General features: G+C 38.6%; 1 protein-coding gene across 7 annotated transcripts in view; it reads right to left on the bottom strand.

Annotated features, from left to right (window-relative positions):
• GTDC1 (glycosyltransferase like domain containing 1) overlaps positions 1-17,131 on the bottom strand; it is a 175,426-nt gene that overhangs the window by 142,609 nt on the left and 15,686 nt on the right. The window contains exon 1 of one of the 7 annotated variants that reach the window (XM_074910495.1): positions 15,666-15,796. The exons of the other annotated variants lie outside the window; for them this stretch is intronic. The gene's annotated coding sequence lies outside the window, so the exon portion shown is untranslated. Of the gene's footprint in view, positions 1-15,665; positions 15,797-17,131 lie in introns of those variants that run through there. 7 annotated transcript variants of the gene reach the window in all.

The following is a 17,131-nucleotide window of genomic DNA, read 5'->3' as shown; positions in this document are numbered from 1 at the left end:
AAAAAAATTCAAGTTTTGTGTTTCATAGCCTCCAACAGTAGGAAAAAACCAACCCATACAAATCTATACAACTTTGCAGATAGCATGTTATTAAATCACAAAAATCAGATCACCCTCTGCAATTATTCTGAAAGCAACCTCCTGCTATATCAATGCTGATATGTTGTTCTACTCACAATACTAGAGGGTAAGAGGCCTGTTTTTCTTATCTTTTCAGAGAAACTACTGAGAATAGAAAATATAAACTATAACATTTGATGCTTTAAACTGTAACAATATAAAGTAAATGGGAGAGGTTTTTCTCCAGTCCAAACAAAAAAAAAGTCAAGATCACTCCATTTCCTCATCATTCAGTGCAAACACTTCAAGAACAGAGCATTTAAAATTGTCAAGAATTCGTTTAATTGAAAAGTTTTGTTGAATTTAAAAGCTAAAAATATATCAGCTCCCTCATTCTGTCTGTACTAGGCAGTCTGAGCAAAGACTTAAAGCACCCTGGCTTGACAGGATACCTGGGTTTTATTGCCGAGCGTGCTGAGGACTTCTCAAACCTCTATCAAGCCAGGGACCCTTGAAACACGGTTGGGTATGCCCTGTACAGCCCGTGGGAATGCCTCAAGTGTCAAATCCAACACGCGCTTACATTTTTGCATGATCAAAGGATCAATTGCTCTGTTCTTCAGTTTACTGCAGTTATTCCTACCTCACAATGACATCCTCAGCAAAAGACATATACTTTCTACGAAACTGGTTCATCTGTAAAAGACAACCTCAGTTTTCTAGTAATTAACTTCAAGCAGTATGAAATGACAATTCAAAGCACCATCGCTGTTAACAGCATTACTTACATACAGGAGGAAATCACTACCTAAGAGAACTACAATATATAAATCAAGTACAACAATTTTGTCAAGTTCAGAAATGAAAGAGACCCCCAAATTTTCTGCTAACTTCTATTTTAGCAATTATCTGCGTATTCTTTGTCAGAACAGATCAGATCTGAAGGCAGGCATACAAATTGAGTATGGAAATGCTAAAGAAAAATCCGTAACTAAAGAAAAGCAACAGCAGACAGCATCAGCTGTCACACATGTATGGTCCATGATGCAGACAGGAAGCTTTTATGTAAGATACCATTTTCTCCTCCTTCTTTTCTTCCAAAGAATAAAAATACTGCTTTTTTTGGTAACAGAAAAATGCAGCAAAGATCCTGACTGGCCAGGATATACAGGTAGATTTAATTCATGCTGTTTGGTGAGAATAAAATTATTATTTTTCTTTGTTTCTTTTTAAAATAAAAGCTGGAGGAGCATATCTGATCAGCGTATGACTTGAAAAGAACTTCTGTGAAAGAATTAGATAATATAATTGTCCATCTGATCAAAGGAGGCTGCCATTACGCCCAGGAAGAGGAGCCAGGCACCTCGCTCTTCCCCATCCCGGAGCCTGCCAGACATCCTGCTTTTCAGAAGTCTGTCCAAAGGGCTTTGAAACATAATGAAAACAGGCCTAGGAAGACTCCTCCATACGTTTCCCACAAAATATTTGATTTTCTTCTTCATTTGTCTGTTTCTGGATGAAATGCGAAGAAAAAAAATAAGTTACAAATTTGCGGGGAAACAGGCACATCAAATCAAATTCAGGCACATATCTCCCCGTCACACCTCACATGTCCACACATTATATTCTTCTTGAAGCTACACCACGTACACCTGATGGGTTATCACTCTGGATTTTTTTTTTTTCATCTGCTGCTAACACCTTACAAAATGCATTGTTTCTTTGGACACTGGTATCATCAAAAGAACCATTACTAAATGATTTTAATGGTTTCCATGCCTAATTGCTATTATCTGGCAGTTCCCCTGCAGCCACACATCGTTCAGGTTACCTGAGAAGTGATGGCTTTGGCTGGCAGCGCTGCCTCCACCACACCAGCACCACAAACAGGTCCCCACATGCACCCCTGCACTGTCCAGATAGGTGTGCAGTGACAATCAGGGAAGGCAAACAGCATAAAAAAAAAAAAAAAAATCACACTTATGAAAATATAAGACTATTAAATCATTCTCCCTCACTGGAACTCCTGTACCAAGTTCTAGGTAGCCTGGTTCTTTCAAAAAAAATATAACAGGGTAAAAAAAAAAAAAAAGCAGTATTTAGACTAGCTAGAAGACAAATATGACAGATATAAGCTAATGTTAATGCTACAAAAGCTAAGATTTATATTTACTAATCCCTCTCAATGAAAACAATAGGACAGAATTAAAAATGACAAATTCAAGACGAGGGAGCCCATTTTGGGGAGGTAGGAAAAGGAGACACATGAGGAGGGCTGCTACTGCTTCACTGAGAGAGCTGCAAATTATTTCAGTCGGCTCTGTCTAAATCAGTATAACAACTTTCTCATGTAGACAAGCATCAGGATTCTTCATTTCAGTGGATATTACCTGAGCGTGCACAAGAAACACTAATTCAGCCATTTAAACTTCTGGGCTGATTTACACTTTGAAGTCAGAAGTAGCAGTCATTTAAAATGTCTCTACTGAAAGGTAACAAGCAAGTTAATTTATTTAGTTTAGCTCATTAAGGAATAAAAGTCCTCACCACAGTTACATAAACGAAAATAAAGTTATTCATAGAAAAGGAATAACTGTTTCTGAAACATGCTGTTCCTCTGCAGCAGAAAAAAACCCACTGCAGAAAGAATGATGCTGCTGGATGAAAAAAAGCAAGGATAATAAAACTGCACCAAGAGTGAATTTCATACTCAAGTGAGGAGTTGATTCATATTTTTGACAGTAACAGAATAAAAAGCGGCTGGGCTTAACCTAATAGCTATTTTACAACCTAAATTTTATTAAACTGGTATTATATTTTGTAATTGTGTATTAAAATGTGGCCCACATTAGGCAGCAAATAGCTTTTAAGTAAACGTTTTGTTTTCTTTAGCAAGACAGATCTTCAACACCAACTGCAAGTAGCAAAGCATTCCCCAACTCAAATGTTTTCAGATTTTTTTTTTCCCTCCCATTTCACTCAAAATATGCAAACTTGGATGCCTAGGCCGAGCACATAAACCTGAATTACGGCATTTAAATCCATTCATTAAAAGCTAAGCAACTCAAATGGTCTGAAAACAGAAGTTAAAGTAAGAGCAGCTACTCCCTCGACCAGGGCCGGCGAGCATTTGCTCCAAGGGTCAAACCCCCAGAGGTTGGGACTGGGAGTGTCTGAAATACAAGTCCTAAACCTTGGGGTTTTAAGGTGATACATTGCTGCTCTCCTCTTCCCCACCCCAGCCTGCAGCTCTGTGATTTTCCGTGAGGTTGGTGAGGTTTCTTTGACAAACCAAAACCAAGTGGCAAGCTCGCTTGTCGGGTACAGGAGGGTGCTCTCAAAACGCTCACAGCGTCATTTTTCATCTTCTAAGACAGAAATTCATGTGATCTTTTAACAACTATTTATTTCACACCAAACCAGATATCTCCCTAAAGCCTACCAATACAGCCTGCAGGCATATTTCTTAAATAAAAGTACTGAATCCTTGTATACTTAAAATTTGCATAGCAAAGGGATGAATCAACTATCACAGAAGTAGTAACACTGTGCAGCAACTGCTCACCTCTTGCAGGAGAAAAAAAAATCCCTGTTTATCGGGTTTGGGTGGGACTTTACACCAAGTGCCCTGCTTCACGTTTCACAATTGTGAAATATTTTCTTGCAGAAGTATGACAAGCACGACTGCTGTTCAAGCTATTCAATGCACCAGTTATGTTCATGCAATTTATATTTTGCACGTGTAGACCACAGCACCTCTTCACTTAGAGATTTTATTTATTTCTGCTTAAAGGTTAATGAGATTGTACACCACCAGTTCAACTAAATTAGTAAAACAATTATTCTGTTGGAATACTTTGGATAATTTTCTGCATTATCTTTGCATCTACATTAAATGACACATCAGTACTTTTTTTTAATGTGAGGTGTTACATCAGGACTGCATCTGACAGAACTACATCAGTCTGTTGACCTGGCTATGTTTAAGTGCTCAGAAAATAAGTAGTTATATTTGAAAAGAGGGAATGAAGCTCCCTCAAAATTAAGACATGAATTCTGCACATGTTTAGAACACAAGAGCAATTTTATTTTACCTAAAGAACCAGACACTAGAAACAGGTAAGCAGCAGAGGGAAGTGCAGCAGGAAAGCTCCTGCTCACATGCTCATTCAAGAAGTATTTAAGGTGAAATTAACTCTTTTTGCACTAACGGTTCATAATTAAAGTTTTTCAAAAAGTACTAGAGGGGATGTACTGAAAAACTGTGATAGAGGCTATCAACTCAAGATACAGTATCTCCTCCAATCTAAAAAAATTCTTATCTGCTACACAGCAGAACATAAGCTAAATGCCAGTTGGCTTAAAATATTGTAAGAAAAGGCTGTTTTCCAGAAAGGCACATGGCTGAAACAGGGCTGCTGGTAATCAAAGTGCTTAAGTCTTTGATTACAGAAGCTATATTTTAAAAATTACACAGGGCCCGCTTCTGGCAGCCTCCCTCAAGCAAAGAGCTGCACCTACCCACACATGAGCTCTCAGGACTGGGCACACGTGGAATATTGCAAATTCTTACCTAATATATAACACATGATGAATGTAGACGTTCAGAACATGATGCAGCTTTACATTTACTCCCTATACGAAGCTGCCGGCACTGTCCCATGCAAGGAATGGTGCGATGTAATCTCCTAAACAGTGTCATGACAAGTAATGTAATTATACCAAAATAGTATTAGCTATATTTATTTATATTGGGGATAGTCTTACCACAGTTCTTAAAGACCTGTTCTGCTGCTCAGGAATTAACCTTATCTCCTCGGCCCTTTAACAACATAATTAGTCATTCTGACATTTTGCCTTCTGCGGTGACCAACAAACTCCTCCCAATCATATAATCCAGTGGTGATAGCTCAGATTTAAATTATATGGTTCAGGTAATACATACTCACATGATCTCATTTTTTTCCTAATATCGTATTTTAATTCACGGAAACAAACATGAGGAATTGTGTTAGGTGTTTCCTCTCATCCCCAAGTGGAAACTTGGGTTTTTCCAAAGCACAAATCAAACCTGATAACTCAAGGAGCTTCCATAGTAAGATTTCATGTTAACATCTTCCAGTTAAAAAAGAAAATAAACATTTACTCCCATCCCCACAGATTCAGCTAATACAAGGCCACGCTCCAGCTCACCACATCCGCACTGGTTAGTGAGCCTTTGGCACAGAGGGGCTCTGCACAAACCCGTTTCTTACCATATTTTTTGCCAGTTTTGCCATATTTACAGGCACATGAAACACCAAGGCTTCTTCAATGGTTAAACTCTCAGGAGTCGACATGCATGTGCTCTAAAACATACATAGTACAACTTAATCAAATCTGTATCTATCGTGTATAACCTTGCAATTATTATTCAAATTTTAAATTTATTTTATTTAAAATTTTATTTAAATCACATAGTTTTCACAATTGCAGTTTGGGAAACACAGCACCAGCACCTGCTGTACCAGAATGCCAAAGAAAGTCAATTCTAGTCAAATATTTTCTTTTGACTGAAGTGCAAATCTCATGATCTGAATGCGTATGAACTAATTAGCAAGGCAGGTATCCACAAGCTCTCACTCCGCAGGCTACCTAATAGCAGATACTTCACTACTTTTAATGACCATCATCCCAGAAGCGTGACAGAAGCAACCGAATCACATTCGGCCAACAAAATATGAAGATCTTTTCAGAGATGTTCTTACTCTTTATTATTAATACTGAAGTGGAAGTTAGCACTTAAAATGATTTGAAGAACTACCCACCCTTACTTTTGTGTTGAAATCACTGGAGGTATGATTATGGCGTTCAAATCCCTTCGGACTAAATGCCCTCATCAAAACATCTTATAGGTACATTAAAATGGGCACAAACAACTCCAGCAGCTTGGAGCTTGACTTGGTATCACAGCGATCTCTGCAATTCATAAACATCAACACTTGGGCTAGTTTGCATGGGAATACATGCAACTAATTATTATCTTTTACTTAAGGGCACGTATGGTGTGCTCTACAGGTATTGGCACTGCTTTTTGCCTAATGTATTGCCTCTTGAAGTCTTTCAATATAACAACTTGCTGATATACTCTAAAGCATTTCTAGTGTTAACCAAACTGTTTTATATTCAAAGAGAACACACTGCAACTTCTGGAAGATGCTGCTAAGAAAGAAGCAGTAGTTACAAAACTGTATGTGGCTTGCAAATACTAATTTCATATTGCTAAGAGATATATTACCTTGTTACTTAGCACAGTTTTTTGACAAAAACATTGATGCTGTATAAAACAAAAAGAAATTTGAAAGTATCTTTTTATGGAAACTACTTCATTTTGCGGTACTTTTAATGACTGATTTAAAATCAAAATTAATTTACAATTTAACAGCTATGTCTTTTTGTATTGATGGCGTTAAAAAAGCAGATCTTTTGGGGCAGGGTAGGGGAATGTTAGAAGACACAGAGCTGCCTGGCATTTTCCCTAAAAACATTTTGTAATACTAAAGTACATAGAATACATTCTAGTTAAAACTATAATAGTAAATATTAATATTGCTTGATTGATGGTAAGTAGTTTTTCTCTGATGTATGACTAAAAACATGAAGTAGTGAACGCAGATTGCTTCTGCCAACAGTCAAACCTACAAGAAAGGGGGAGAAAGTACGACATGACAATTTAAGGGAGACAATGGCTTCTCTAAATTGTGCTCCCCAAGAACTGACCCAGTGGATGAAGTATAACACACCTCGACTGCATCGTCTTGTGCCACTTTCCCCTCATCACTGCTGTTGTGTTACTCTTCTATAGCTGAAAGTTAGTTTAAAATTGATGAAACAGCCTAAAGAAGACCTAAAATGAGCTGAGAATCTGAGTTAACAATAAGTCTCCTTCACTCCTAAACATCGAACACCAAGAGGTTGTGAAACTTTTAGAAAAAATGACAAGTGAAACCTGCAAAAACATGCTGCCATGGACACAGTCAGCAAAAGAAATAAAGGTTACCATTAGCCTGTTAGAGAATGTAGAGAGAATTTTAAAAAAGTATAATTACTCAAACTAGAAGACACTTAAGGTCAACTACCCAACTACAATAGAGAACAAAAGTTTAGCCACCACCAGAAGTCAACCAACCTTGAAGCGAGAGAGTAAAACTTGCCCCTAAGACACAACTGGGGAAGAGAACACCAGCCACCAGCACAACCAGTGCAGCTCCTAGAGTAGCTCTCCATACTCGCCTCCAGATTCTTTCATCACGATTTTTGACTAGTTGGCATCAAGTTGTGAGGTGCGTTAGCCATAAACTTTAGAGAATCTCAGTCCTGACTTTGGTTCACAAAACGCTTACAGTGCATCTTCTCACTAAATTTAGTCATTCCAACCGGTTAGAATAATCAAGGCTGGGCTCAGTGACACTCTTGGTTGTACCTTCGGGTTCTTACCATTTTATTTCAAATCAAGATTTGGCCCACTAAACGTAACTCAATATTTTTGCACCCAGAATTGCAAACACTACTTTCATTTCTTCATGTAAGTGATTGGTATGATTGCTAAGGAGTAGTTTCAATATTACAAATAATGAGGCAGCACAAATTCTAACAAATGAAAAACTTCCTGAGCAAAACTAACAGCCTCTTCAAACACTACTCCTTAATGTTTTGTTATTAACTGTTTCCTCACTAAATTACTTGTCTTTTTAAAATTTAGATTCACAGATATGCCAGGCTGCTAAATAAAAGATCAATTCAAAGACTGAAGACATTTCACACGTGATTTACAGCTAATGAATTTTGAAAGTTGAAAGAAAACATTGCAAAGAAGTCAGTTAAAAACAGTAGTGAGATTCTCTAAACAGATTCAACTCTTCAAAAGAAAATCAGTCACTGCATGCAGCTTTAAAGCTGTTCTTTCAAGTGAGGATTGAACTAAACCTTTACTTTGCAAAATGACATTAAATAAAAAACAGTACTAAAAGATGTAAGTGTAAAAACAATACTAACCATCACCAAAATACCCTTTTTTTGGTACAAGAAGCTCTACAGGTTTCAACAGCGCTGCCTGCACGAGCAGGTTGGTGGCCTCACTCATTTAAATCGTGTTTCTGTCACTTGACCATATGTGCTCATAGGAAGATGAATACAGCCACCCCACCTCCGTCATGGGGAAATCTTTGTGAATGATAGCAATATTAAGCAGATGAGTGGCTCACATTTACCTTAATGTCAGTCACATGTATAAAGTTATGCACAAGACTAAGCCAAAACACCGTTTCTCAGTATGTAGCACAATAAGGCTTTCGTTTGTTATCTTTGATGCTGCAATGACATTTTCCTATTTATTCCTTGATGTAACATGAAGCCCAGAAACAAAATATCCTCTTAATTCACAGACTGGTAGTGACTGGCACATTACTGCCATGCAGATGCATGACTGTTTACATTTATTTGCAGAAATCCAAGCATTAGGATTTTCCCCCATTCCCAGAACATTCAGGGCTTCCGATTTCTCCCAAGGTATCAAAGACCTAATAATGTAGGCTCTTGCAAAGAACCCAAAATGAATGTGTCTATATAAAGCGAAGCAGAGTTGAACATAAATCAGTAAGAGTAGTATGTATTGTTAAAACTTTCCGGCAGCTAACACTAGGGTCCTTTCAAACACCAGGAGAAAGCTGTAAGCGTAGTGAGTAGCATCATCTGAGCTAGCTTAATCTAGCTAGCAGAGATAAAACACCGAAGTCAGAAGAAAGCTTTAGCAACCAAGATAAACATTTTCTAAGAAAGCACGGTATGTAATTACATTGCTGCCATATGCAAATCCAGTGTCGCTGCATCTGCAGCGCTGCTGGTACGCGCAATACCTGAACTGATTCAGTATAGGTATGTTTAGCATATCTTTAAAACAACACACCTTCCGCTTCGTGTCTGAAGACCTATCCTTTGATTTGCTGAAACGTGAATATGAAAAAGCAGGGATCCTTACAAAGAAATGATAATAGCTAGCTGCTTTGATACCTATGGCAACATGACTAAAACCAAGCAATTCAAAGAAACAACTAAATCAGTTTAAAGTTATGAAGTTACGAGCTGCTTTTTTTTTTTCCTGTGGTCTTTAACTTATCTGCAAGGCTCTTTCATCCAATTTTTGTAAAGAAGTGTAAGTAGTTATTCTGAATTGATTATTACAACTTTAGGATGAGTGACACTTGACTGAAGTAGTAAAGGGATGTCAGCCTCCTTTGTTTTCACTTTCAAAGAAGGAACTCAAAAAAATGCTCTTCTATTCAAAAAAGAGAATTAAAGATTGCGGTTTGGGCCCATGGTCTTGGACTCCGCTCTCCCTCTGCAATGACTACATACATAGAAATACTTCATCTGGTAGTTTAGACAAATCGTTCAACTGTCTGGAAAATGCAAGCTGAACATGGAGTGCTGTTTTACTAAAATTAGGTCATATTCCTGTACACAGGATGTCTGCAGGATTTGGTCCAGTCACCTGTAGTCTATATTCTTCCAATGCATTAGAAGTTACCAAAGGAACATATGGCTCTTCTTTCCTGCAGCAATTCAAGTTCAAGAAATTCAAGCATGCAGGCATTCACTCAATATTTTTCTTTTTTTCTCAAATTTATGTTTGGATCCCAGCAATTCATCTAGTGCCATAAAATGTTTATGGTTTCGACTTGTATGGAAAATCCAGCAGCCTACAGAGATCGAAGGGCCATTCTTACTGTCAAAACTGTAAGCTTCACAATGATAACTTCATTTTCATTACAGTTTCACAAAAGATATAGAAATACATAACTCTTAGTTGCCAATAACCTTACAGAATAAAAACATGCAACACCAACCAGTAAGTGCTGACCACAGAACACACAATTAGCTTTTGTCAAATGCTTTTAGAACGGTGCTATCACTTATGAATTTTTAAGACTATAATTAAATTGCCAAAAATGTATAACACGACACAAAATGCAGGTTTTCTGCATAAAAAGTTTCGTAAAAAACCTTTACCTTCTTGCAGTACAAAGATAAAAGCGTATTTTAAGTCATTTTTTCCTCTTTAGGCTTCCCTCCTAGGTGCAGGGAGGGATTTTAGTTTCCATTCTAAACTGAGATGAACCAACTGGCCTGGCAAGCTCATTCAATACTTCAAAGCTATCACACTGCAAGTTCAGGTTTTATTTCAAAACTTTTACACCCCAGTTTAGCCAGGGTCAAGAGTTCTGCACAGGCTGTATATGTCTACCTTCAAGAATGACACTACTTCAGTTCTTCACTCACGTCACTGAAATAAATGTTATTGATAGGTTATTTAGGGATTTGGGTGAGTGCGTGGTGCCTGGAAAGCTATCTAGTGTGTCCTCTGACCTCATTAAAATCTGGATATTTGCTGTAAGCAAACAAAGCCACTGTTTTAAGTTGCAGGCTTTCATTTTCAGCTGCTGTTTCATGAACAAAAGAGCAAAATAAGCTTCTCCCTCATCAGTGAGAATATTGCTTTCTACAGATCTGCATCCCTGTTACAGGATCTCTACACCAGTAGAAGTTATCCCTGAAGTGAAGGGATGTGTGCATACATATATATGTAAAGTCCATATTTGGAATATTTCGAGTCCATTCTAGGTGAGATTTTTAAATTGTGTACAGCAACACAGTTATAAACATCTAAGACATGCTTAGAATTGCCCTTCTATATATTATTCATGAAAAATTGAAAACCAAAACCAGCAACAAAAAAAAAACCATCAACAAATAGCAACAAAGCAGCACAAAATATGACCGAAAATTGGTATTTTAAGATTTACATCTGCAAAAGCTATTCTGGCTACACCAGGGTCCTACCAAGCATGTTGGCTGAGATGAACTGGCAGCACACTTGCAGTATCTAGCCAGTACCTATGCAGCTGTTGTTTCCTAGCAAGTATCTGAGTAACTACCCATGGTTTGTCTCATAAAAAAAAAAAGAGAGAGAAGATACTGTTAAAGTATCCTGAAACAGTGAGTTAATGAGATTACATACTGGAAATCACCTAAAAATAATTAACTGTTTACCAGAATCCTGTGAAATTTCCAGTAGATAATATTCAAATTCAAGTCATCAGGAAAAAAGAACAGAAAAAGAACATATCAACCTATGTATAAACACATATGAGTACATACAGAGCACCAATTCATGTTCTGCAATTGCCTTTCCTTCTGCATGGGAAAAGCCCATGCTACACCTCTCAGAAAACCCAGCAATCTTCCCCCACACCTCAGCCACCTCCAGACCAAAGTGCAGCATGACATTTGATACGCACGCTTTCGATCCCCGCTTTGCAAGCGTGTGGTAAAGTCCTTTTTAAAGATGATGTGAATTACAGGTATGCAGATGGAAGTGCTAGAAGGGGTTCTAGTTTCAGTCTCTGAAGTACCTTCATGGCAGTAACCACATGATTCAAAACTGTCTGTACATTTCAACACAGGATATCATTTTGCTTTGCACTAAGACATATTCCTCAGATTTTTAAAGTGCTACATTTTCATAATTTAGCAAAAAAAAAAAACCAAGCTTCTAGCAATAATATCCTAAAAGAGCAAAGGAAGACTTTGGAATTTTTCCAGGTTTTAAATTAAACTTTATCATTTTAAACCTCCAATAATCTCAGAAATTCTTACTTCATCAGCTAGGCTTCCATTAGGTTTTTACTTGTGAAAAGTGGCCTTGTTAAAGATGATATGCATTCAATTTAAAACAGTTGCATGCTCTTTGTGAAAAGGGCAATTGACCACACAAGAAAAAGACATGAAGTCGGAAAGAACTGCCTTCAAACAATAAAAATGCATCAGATACAGTGCACAGATACACCCCACAACCCAGCTGATCAGCACTCCAGCTTCACCCCAGCTTTTCCAGAGGGGATGGGGACAGGCTGAACGCTCAGAAGGTGCAGGGGGAAGGGCTTGCATAGGAGAGGGGTACCTGGGAGAAGTCCACAGGAGAGGACAGTCCTTGGTGGTATTTGTCCTTCTAGACCTGAGTAACCAAGAACACAATTGTCACCTTCAGAATGCTGCAACCTGCACACTGTCTTGCATTTTTACTAGCACCACAGTGCAGCAAAGGAGCCAACAGCTGAGACACACTCTAAATTTTCTTTTACACTCAACGACAAGACTTGCATATCAAAGCCTACATGTGGAAATCACTAACATTTATGGAGCTACTTAACTACAACCTGAAGCTTGAAACGAGTTACAGATGGACAGGTTGGGCTTACCTACCCAGTGTATGCCTGACACAAATAAGTGAGAAACTGGAAGCTGTTCACCTCAGAGTGGCACTAGTGGTCTCCATCTAATCAACACCCCGTGTGCCCTTGGACTCACTATTCCTTTGTGTGTGCTAGCAGTATTTCAGTGTGTCCCTCCCCTATATCCTACACCATGTGAAGTTGAGCATGATGATAGTATTTTAGAAAAAATAACTAAGTAACTTGGAGCCACATTTTCAAGAGAAGCTGAAAATCCCATGGAGTTACAGTGTGACTTGGGTACCTATATGTTTAAATCATTTCCGAAAATGGCAGTTCAGCAAAGACTCAAAAACTTTTAGAAATATTATTCTGTACAATGTTAATCATAGTTCTGTCTTCACAACATGCACAAGTTTTACAGTTCACGGTAAAAAAAATACACAACGTGTAACACTTGTGTGAACTAGCATTTTTTTTTTTTTTCCCCATCACATCAAGTTCACTCACTTGGGGATTGCATCAGAGGTGAGAGAGATACTGTTCTTCCTATGTGAGGCTGTTTCTCCCCAGCTACCTCTCCTCTCCCACCTGCTGATACACACCAGAAGACAACGTTACTGTAAGTTTATAGGACTCTCATCTCTGCCCAACTCACAAGGCTACTGTGGGCCCTGCTTGTCTGTGCAAGAAGCAGCCTCAGAGCCATTACAGGTCTTAAGTGTCTGGCAAAACCCTCCTGACTGAGACAGCATCGTGGTGGTTGTAAGTGATTTGTGGAAGAAGGGAAGGGCCTGGAGTTTGTTGTTTACTCCTGTATCTCAAACTTAATTAAATTTGAAACACAGCAGAATTTAGGACACAGACAAATAAAACATTAATCATAAACAAATTCATAACTTAAACATATAGTCCTTGGCATTTGATTTCATGTGAATAACAAAGTCTGTTATTTCCTGTAATAAGTTATAATTGATGTTTTCAGCCCTGTTCTCCAATCTCATGTATATCATCTGCCTGGAAGAGATGCACCTATGTGCCCAAGCTATGGACATAATACCTTCTGCAACCACCACAGACAGTGAAACCACCCACACTGCAGATACTATAGTACATGAAAGCTTCTCTTCAGTGTTTCCACTCTGGCAATACCTACAGGAAGACGCACTACTCGAGAACTAGACTTTCCAAAAACTCTTACTTTTTCAAAAACTTTTTCATATGGCTTTGCTATCTCACTGGCTGCCACTGAGAGCAATCAAATTAGGCAAGTCTTTCCTACATTACACCGAGAATGACATACTATTAATTGATTGCACCCCACAGAATTTTAAAATACAAAGAAAGTTTTTCTTATACAATTTACTCACTCCCTAAAGACTCCTGACTACTCAACTGATAGTTTTAGAATATATATTTTTATTATTAAAGAGACTGAGTGAAGAATGATATGAAAAAGGCTGCACCTCTACAATAAAAAGCAGCTGAAAACAGCTTAACAAGACACTTTCTAAAATTTATGAATAAAAGTTCCCTGAAAAACCTGCTAGGAAGAAAAATAACTACTGTAAGGAAATGGCAAGATAAGAGAGGAAAAAAGTATCACAAGCGTCAAACAAGCCAATAAAAACTTCATTAGAATAAACGCACTGTAAAAGTCCAAAGAGTCTCCGTGCTATGAAGACCTCTGATAATGGTACTATGACATACAATTACAGTGCCAGCACAGTTCTGATGCCTCAGAGTCAAATATACAAATCACATAGGACACCAGAAGAAATGTGTGTCAATATAACCAACACAATCTAAGAAATACTTGAATTCTCTGCTGTCTTGTATGAGCTTACACAGAAGCCCTTCCCTCATTGCAGCCCGTGATACTGTCTGTTATTTGACCACGTATTTTAACACACAGGAGCTTAAAACCTTTAAGCTTGCTGCTACTCTTTGGTCAAATTTAGTACAAGTTGCCTCGTAAGTCCAGAAGATATTGGAAAAGGGGAAAGGAGAGAGAATGGCACTGACACACACGATGTCACACCAGTTTGTTGCCTTAAATGGACCAGGTTTAAAACAGTTTTACATGCACAGAAACTATAATGATGAAGTATGAAGCCTTCCCTTAGAGAGACAATCCCAGATGGTTTAAATGTTAAGGATACTGGGGAGGGGGATGCATCCCTTAAAATACTGACTGATATGTCCACTACATGCAAAATTCACAGAAAAGTGATTATATTTTCATTTTGTTTTTAATTCACAAGTGTCTTGAAGATACAACCAAATTTATTAATTCTCAGTGTGAGGAAAACTAATTTTCCCCACCAAAAGTATAAAATACCGTCTCAACTCACTGTAGACTACCATTAGTTTGAACAGCAGAATTCCATATATTTTGATTTTTGGGGGGAGGAGGTGGGGTGGTAAATAGGAAATATATATCTGAATAGCCAAACTTTTTTGGTCACCTCTTCCTATTTCATCATAGGGGCCACCCGTCTCTTAGGTCTGTCACTCATGTACAGCCGTATGAAGCTGGTCTACTTGAATTACAAGTACAGCACAATTGTTAACAGACACACCTCATTCATGATCTTAACATTTCCCACGTCTGCTGCAACCATGTGAATCCAGGTTTTGATTAAAAAGGAGAAAAAGAGAAGTCAGCAAGCATGTTGCTAATCTTGCCTCGAAGGAAAAATTCCTTTGATTTCCAAAACCTGTAACCTTATCAGACTTACCATACAGTGGAAGCACAATGTGAGCTGTACTATCGTTTCAGGGCAAGCACAGTAAAAATCATTAATAGACATCTATTAACACCAAGAACTTCATACCCATCGAGCTGGGCACAAAAGGCAATCACATCTCCTTTTCCTTACGGGGCCAATAAGTGCCACCATGCAACTGAGGCTGATGAAGAAAGGTTGTCCCCAGATTGCACACACTGAAGTCCTCAATGTAGAGTCCCTGCTGTCTGCTCAAACAAGCATCACACGGAGAGAGGAGAAAAGCTGTTTAATTTGATCCATTAATGACCTTCTGAAAGGTAGCACCTTCACAAACAATTAAGAGTATCATCCCACAAAGTGCTGGATGAAGCTGATCTAATGAATTTGCTCTGGAATTGATGATACTCTGCACGGACACCGTAACTCCCAAGGAGAGGCAAGATACTGCAAGAGCAAGGAGCCCAGGACCCCGACCCTACAGTGAATTATTGGTCATGAGCCACTTAACTCCTGTGTCTTGTGGTTTCTGTCTGTTCAGTAGGGAACTACACACTTTCCCTTTTTCATCTAAGAAACATGTCATATTTCTCAGAAGCATTATTACCTGCATCCAAAACTGGGAGCAGTAAAATACCAGGCTGTGCTGTTCTAGATGTCTTCAACAAAGCAGTTTGGGAATCTTGTCTATGGATCTCAGTGGTGAGCAGTACTTTTCCCCATCCATTCTATCTGCTTCAGGCCAATGGACAGATGATAAAGTGCAATTTTCCCAACTGTAATAGCGTTCTTAAATCTGAATAGAGTTGGGGGAAGAAAAAAAGGGTATGAGCTCATCTGGTGTAACTTCCCAACTGTTTTAGGCTAACTAGTTTCATAAAAATACTACCCAAATAATACATCACCCAAATAATAATCCCAAATACTTTCCTTAGTCTAGTAATGTCTGGAAAAAAAAAAAGACTACATACACTTGAGCTAAAGGCAAAAGGCAGGGGAGTCCACAATCACCTGTGCCCACTGATCATCAAGAGTAGGTAGGTTCATTTACTTTACTACTATCCTGTAGTGGAGGAGCAAGGTGAGCCTTGCCTTCTCTCCCCCAAGACCCTATCAACCTGCCCCACCATTTAAGGCAGGAGATGGCCACCACTATCACTCTTAAGCATGTCAGGGAAACACCCCACCTCAGCAGAACTCAAGACAATATACTCACGGCACTCTTGCAGCGCTGTGTCAAGATTTTACATGTTAGTCTACACTTCATGGTCTCTTTTCCATATGCAAAGACTGCACTAGCCCTTTTGACATGGCGTTAGAGTCACCACAGATAATCACACCTCCAAGTCCTCCCCTGAGTCACAGAATCAGGGCGTGGATGAGGGTGGAGGTCATCTCCAGAGGCTGACTAGTCCAAACCCTCTGCTCAAAACAGGATCAACCACAGCAGGTTCCACAGGACTATGTCGAGTCCTGAGTTATCTCCACAGATGGAGACTCCACAGCCCCTCTGGGCAACTTGTCCCAGAGTTTGACCCGTCACAGTGAAGAACTTCTTCCCTTGTTTAAACACAATTTCCTGTAGTTCAGTTTGTGCCCGAGTCTACTTATCTCAAGGCTAAACTGTCCCAGCTCTCCCTACCTCTGCTCGTATTATGCCCATACTCCCAAAATGGGGTTTCCCAACCTAAGTTTTCTGCACCAACTACAGTTTTACTGTATTTTGATGACTGAACTACATGACTAACTGAATATCTCTCTCCAGTATTCTTTGCACCACCTGAAAAATAAAGCAGCAAAAAATTAAATGACCAAAACTGCTGATTAAGTGTAACTGGGCCACAAACACATTGGAGACCCACTAGATGTAGGTCTTACTCATCCTGTTAAAAGTTACCCTTTAAGCAACAGGACATTTTTAATTTTTTCTGTGTCTCAGCTACATATAATCCAAGTTTTTATATCAAAATATTGTGTTGTAATGATTTAATGCTTTAAAAGAAATCAGTTTAATATAGCAATATAGGCCAGACACACAATCCTATTAAAAAAATACATCAGCTTTGTCTCACA

The sequence above is a fragment of the Athene noctua genome, chromosome 7 (assembly GCF_965140245.1).
Source record: "Athene noctua chromosome 7, bAthNoc1.hap1.1, whole genome shotgun sequence".
NCBI classification, from domain to species: domain Eukaryota; kingdom Metazoa; phylum Chordata; class Aves; order Strigiformes; family Strigidae; genus Athene; species Athene noctua.
The sequence above is the reverse complement of the archived record's forward strand: the minus strand, read 5'-3'. Positions and strand labels throughout refer to the sequence as shown.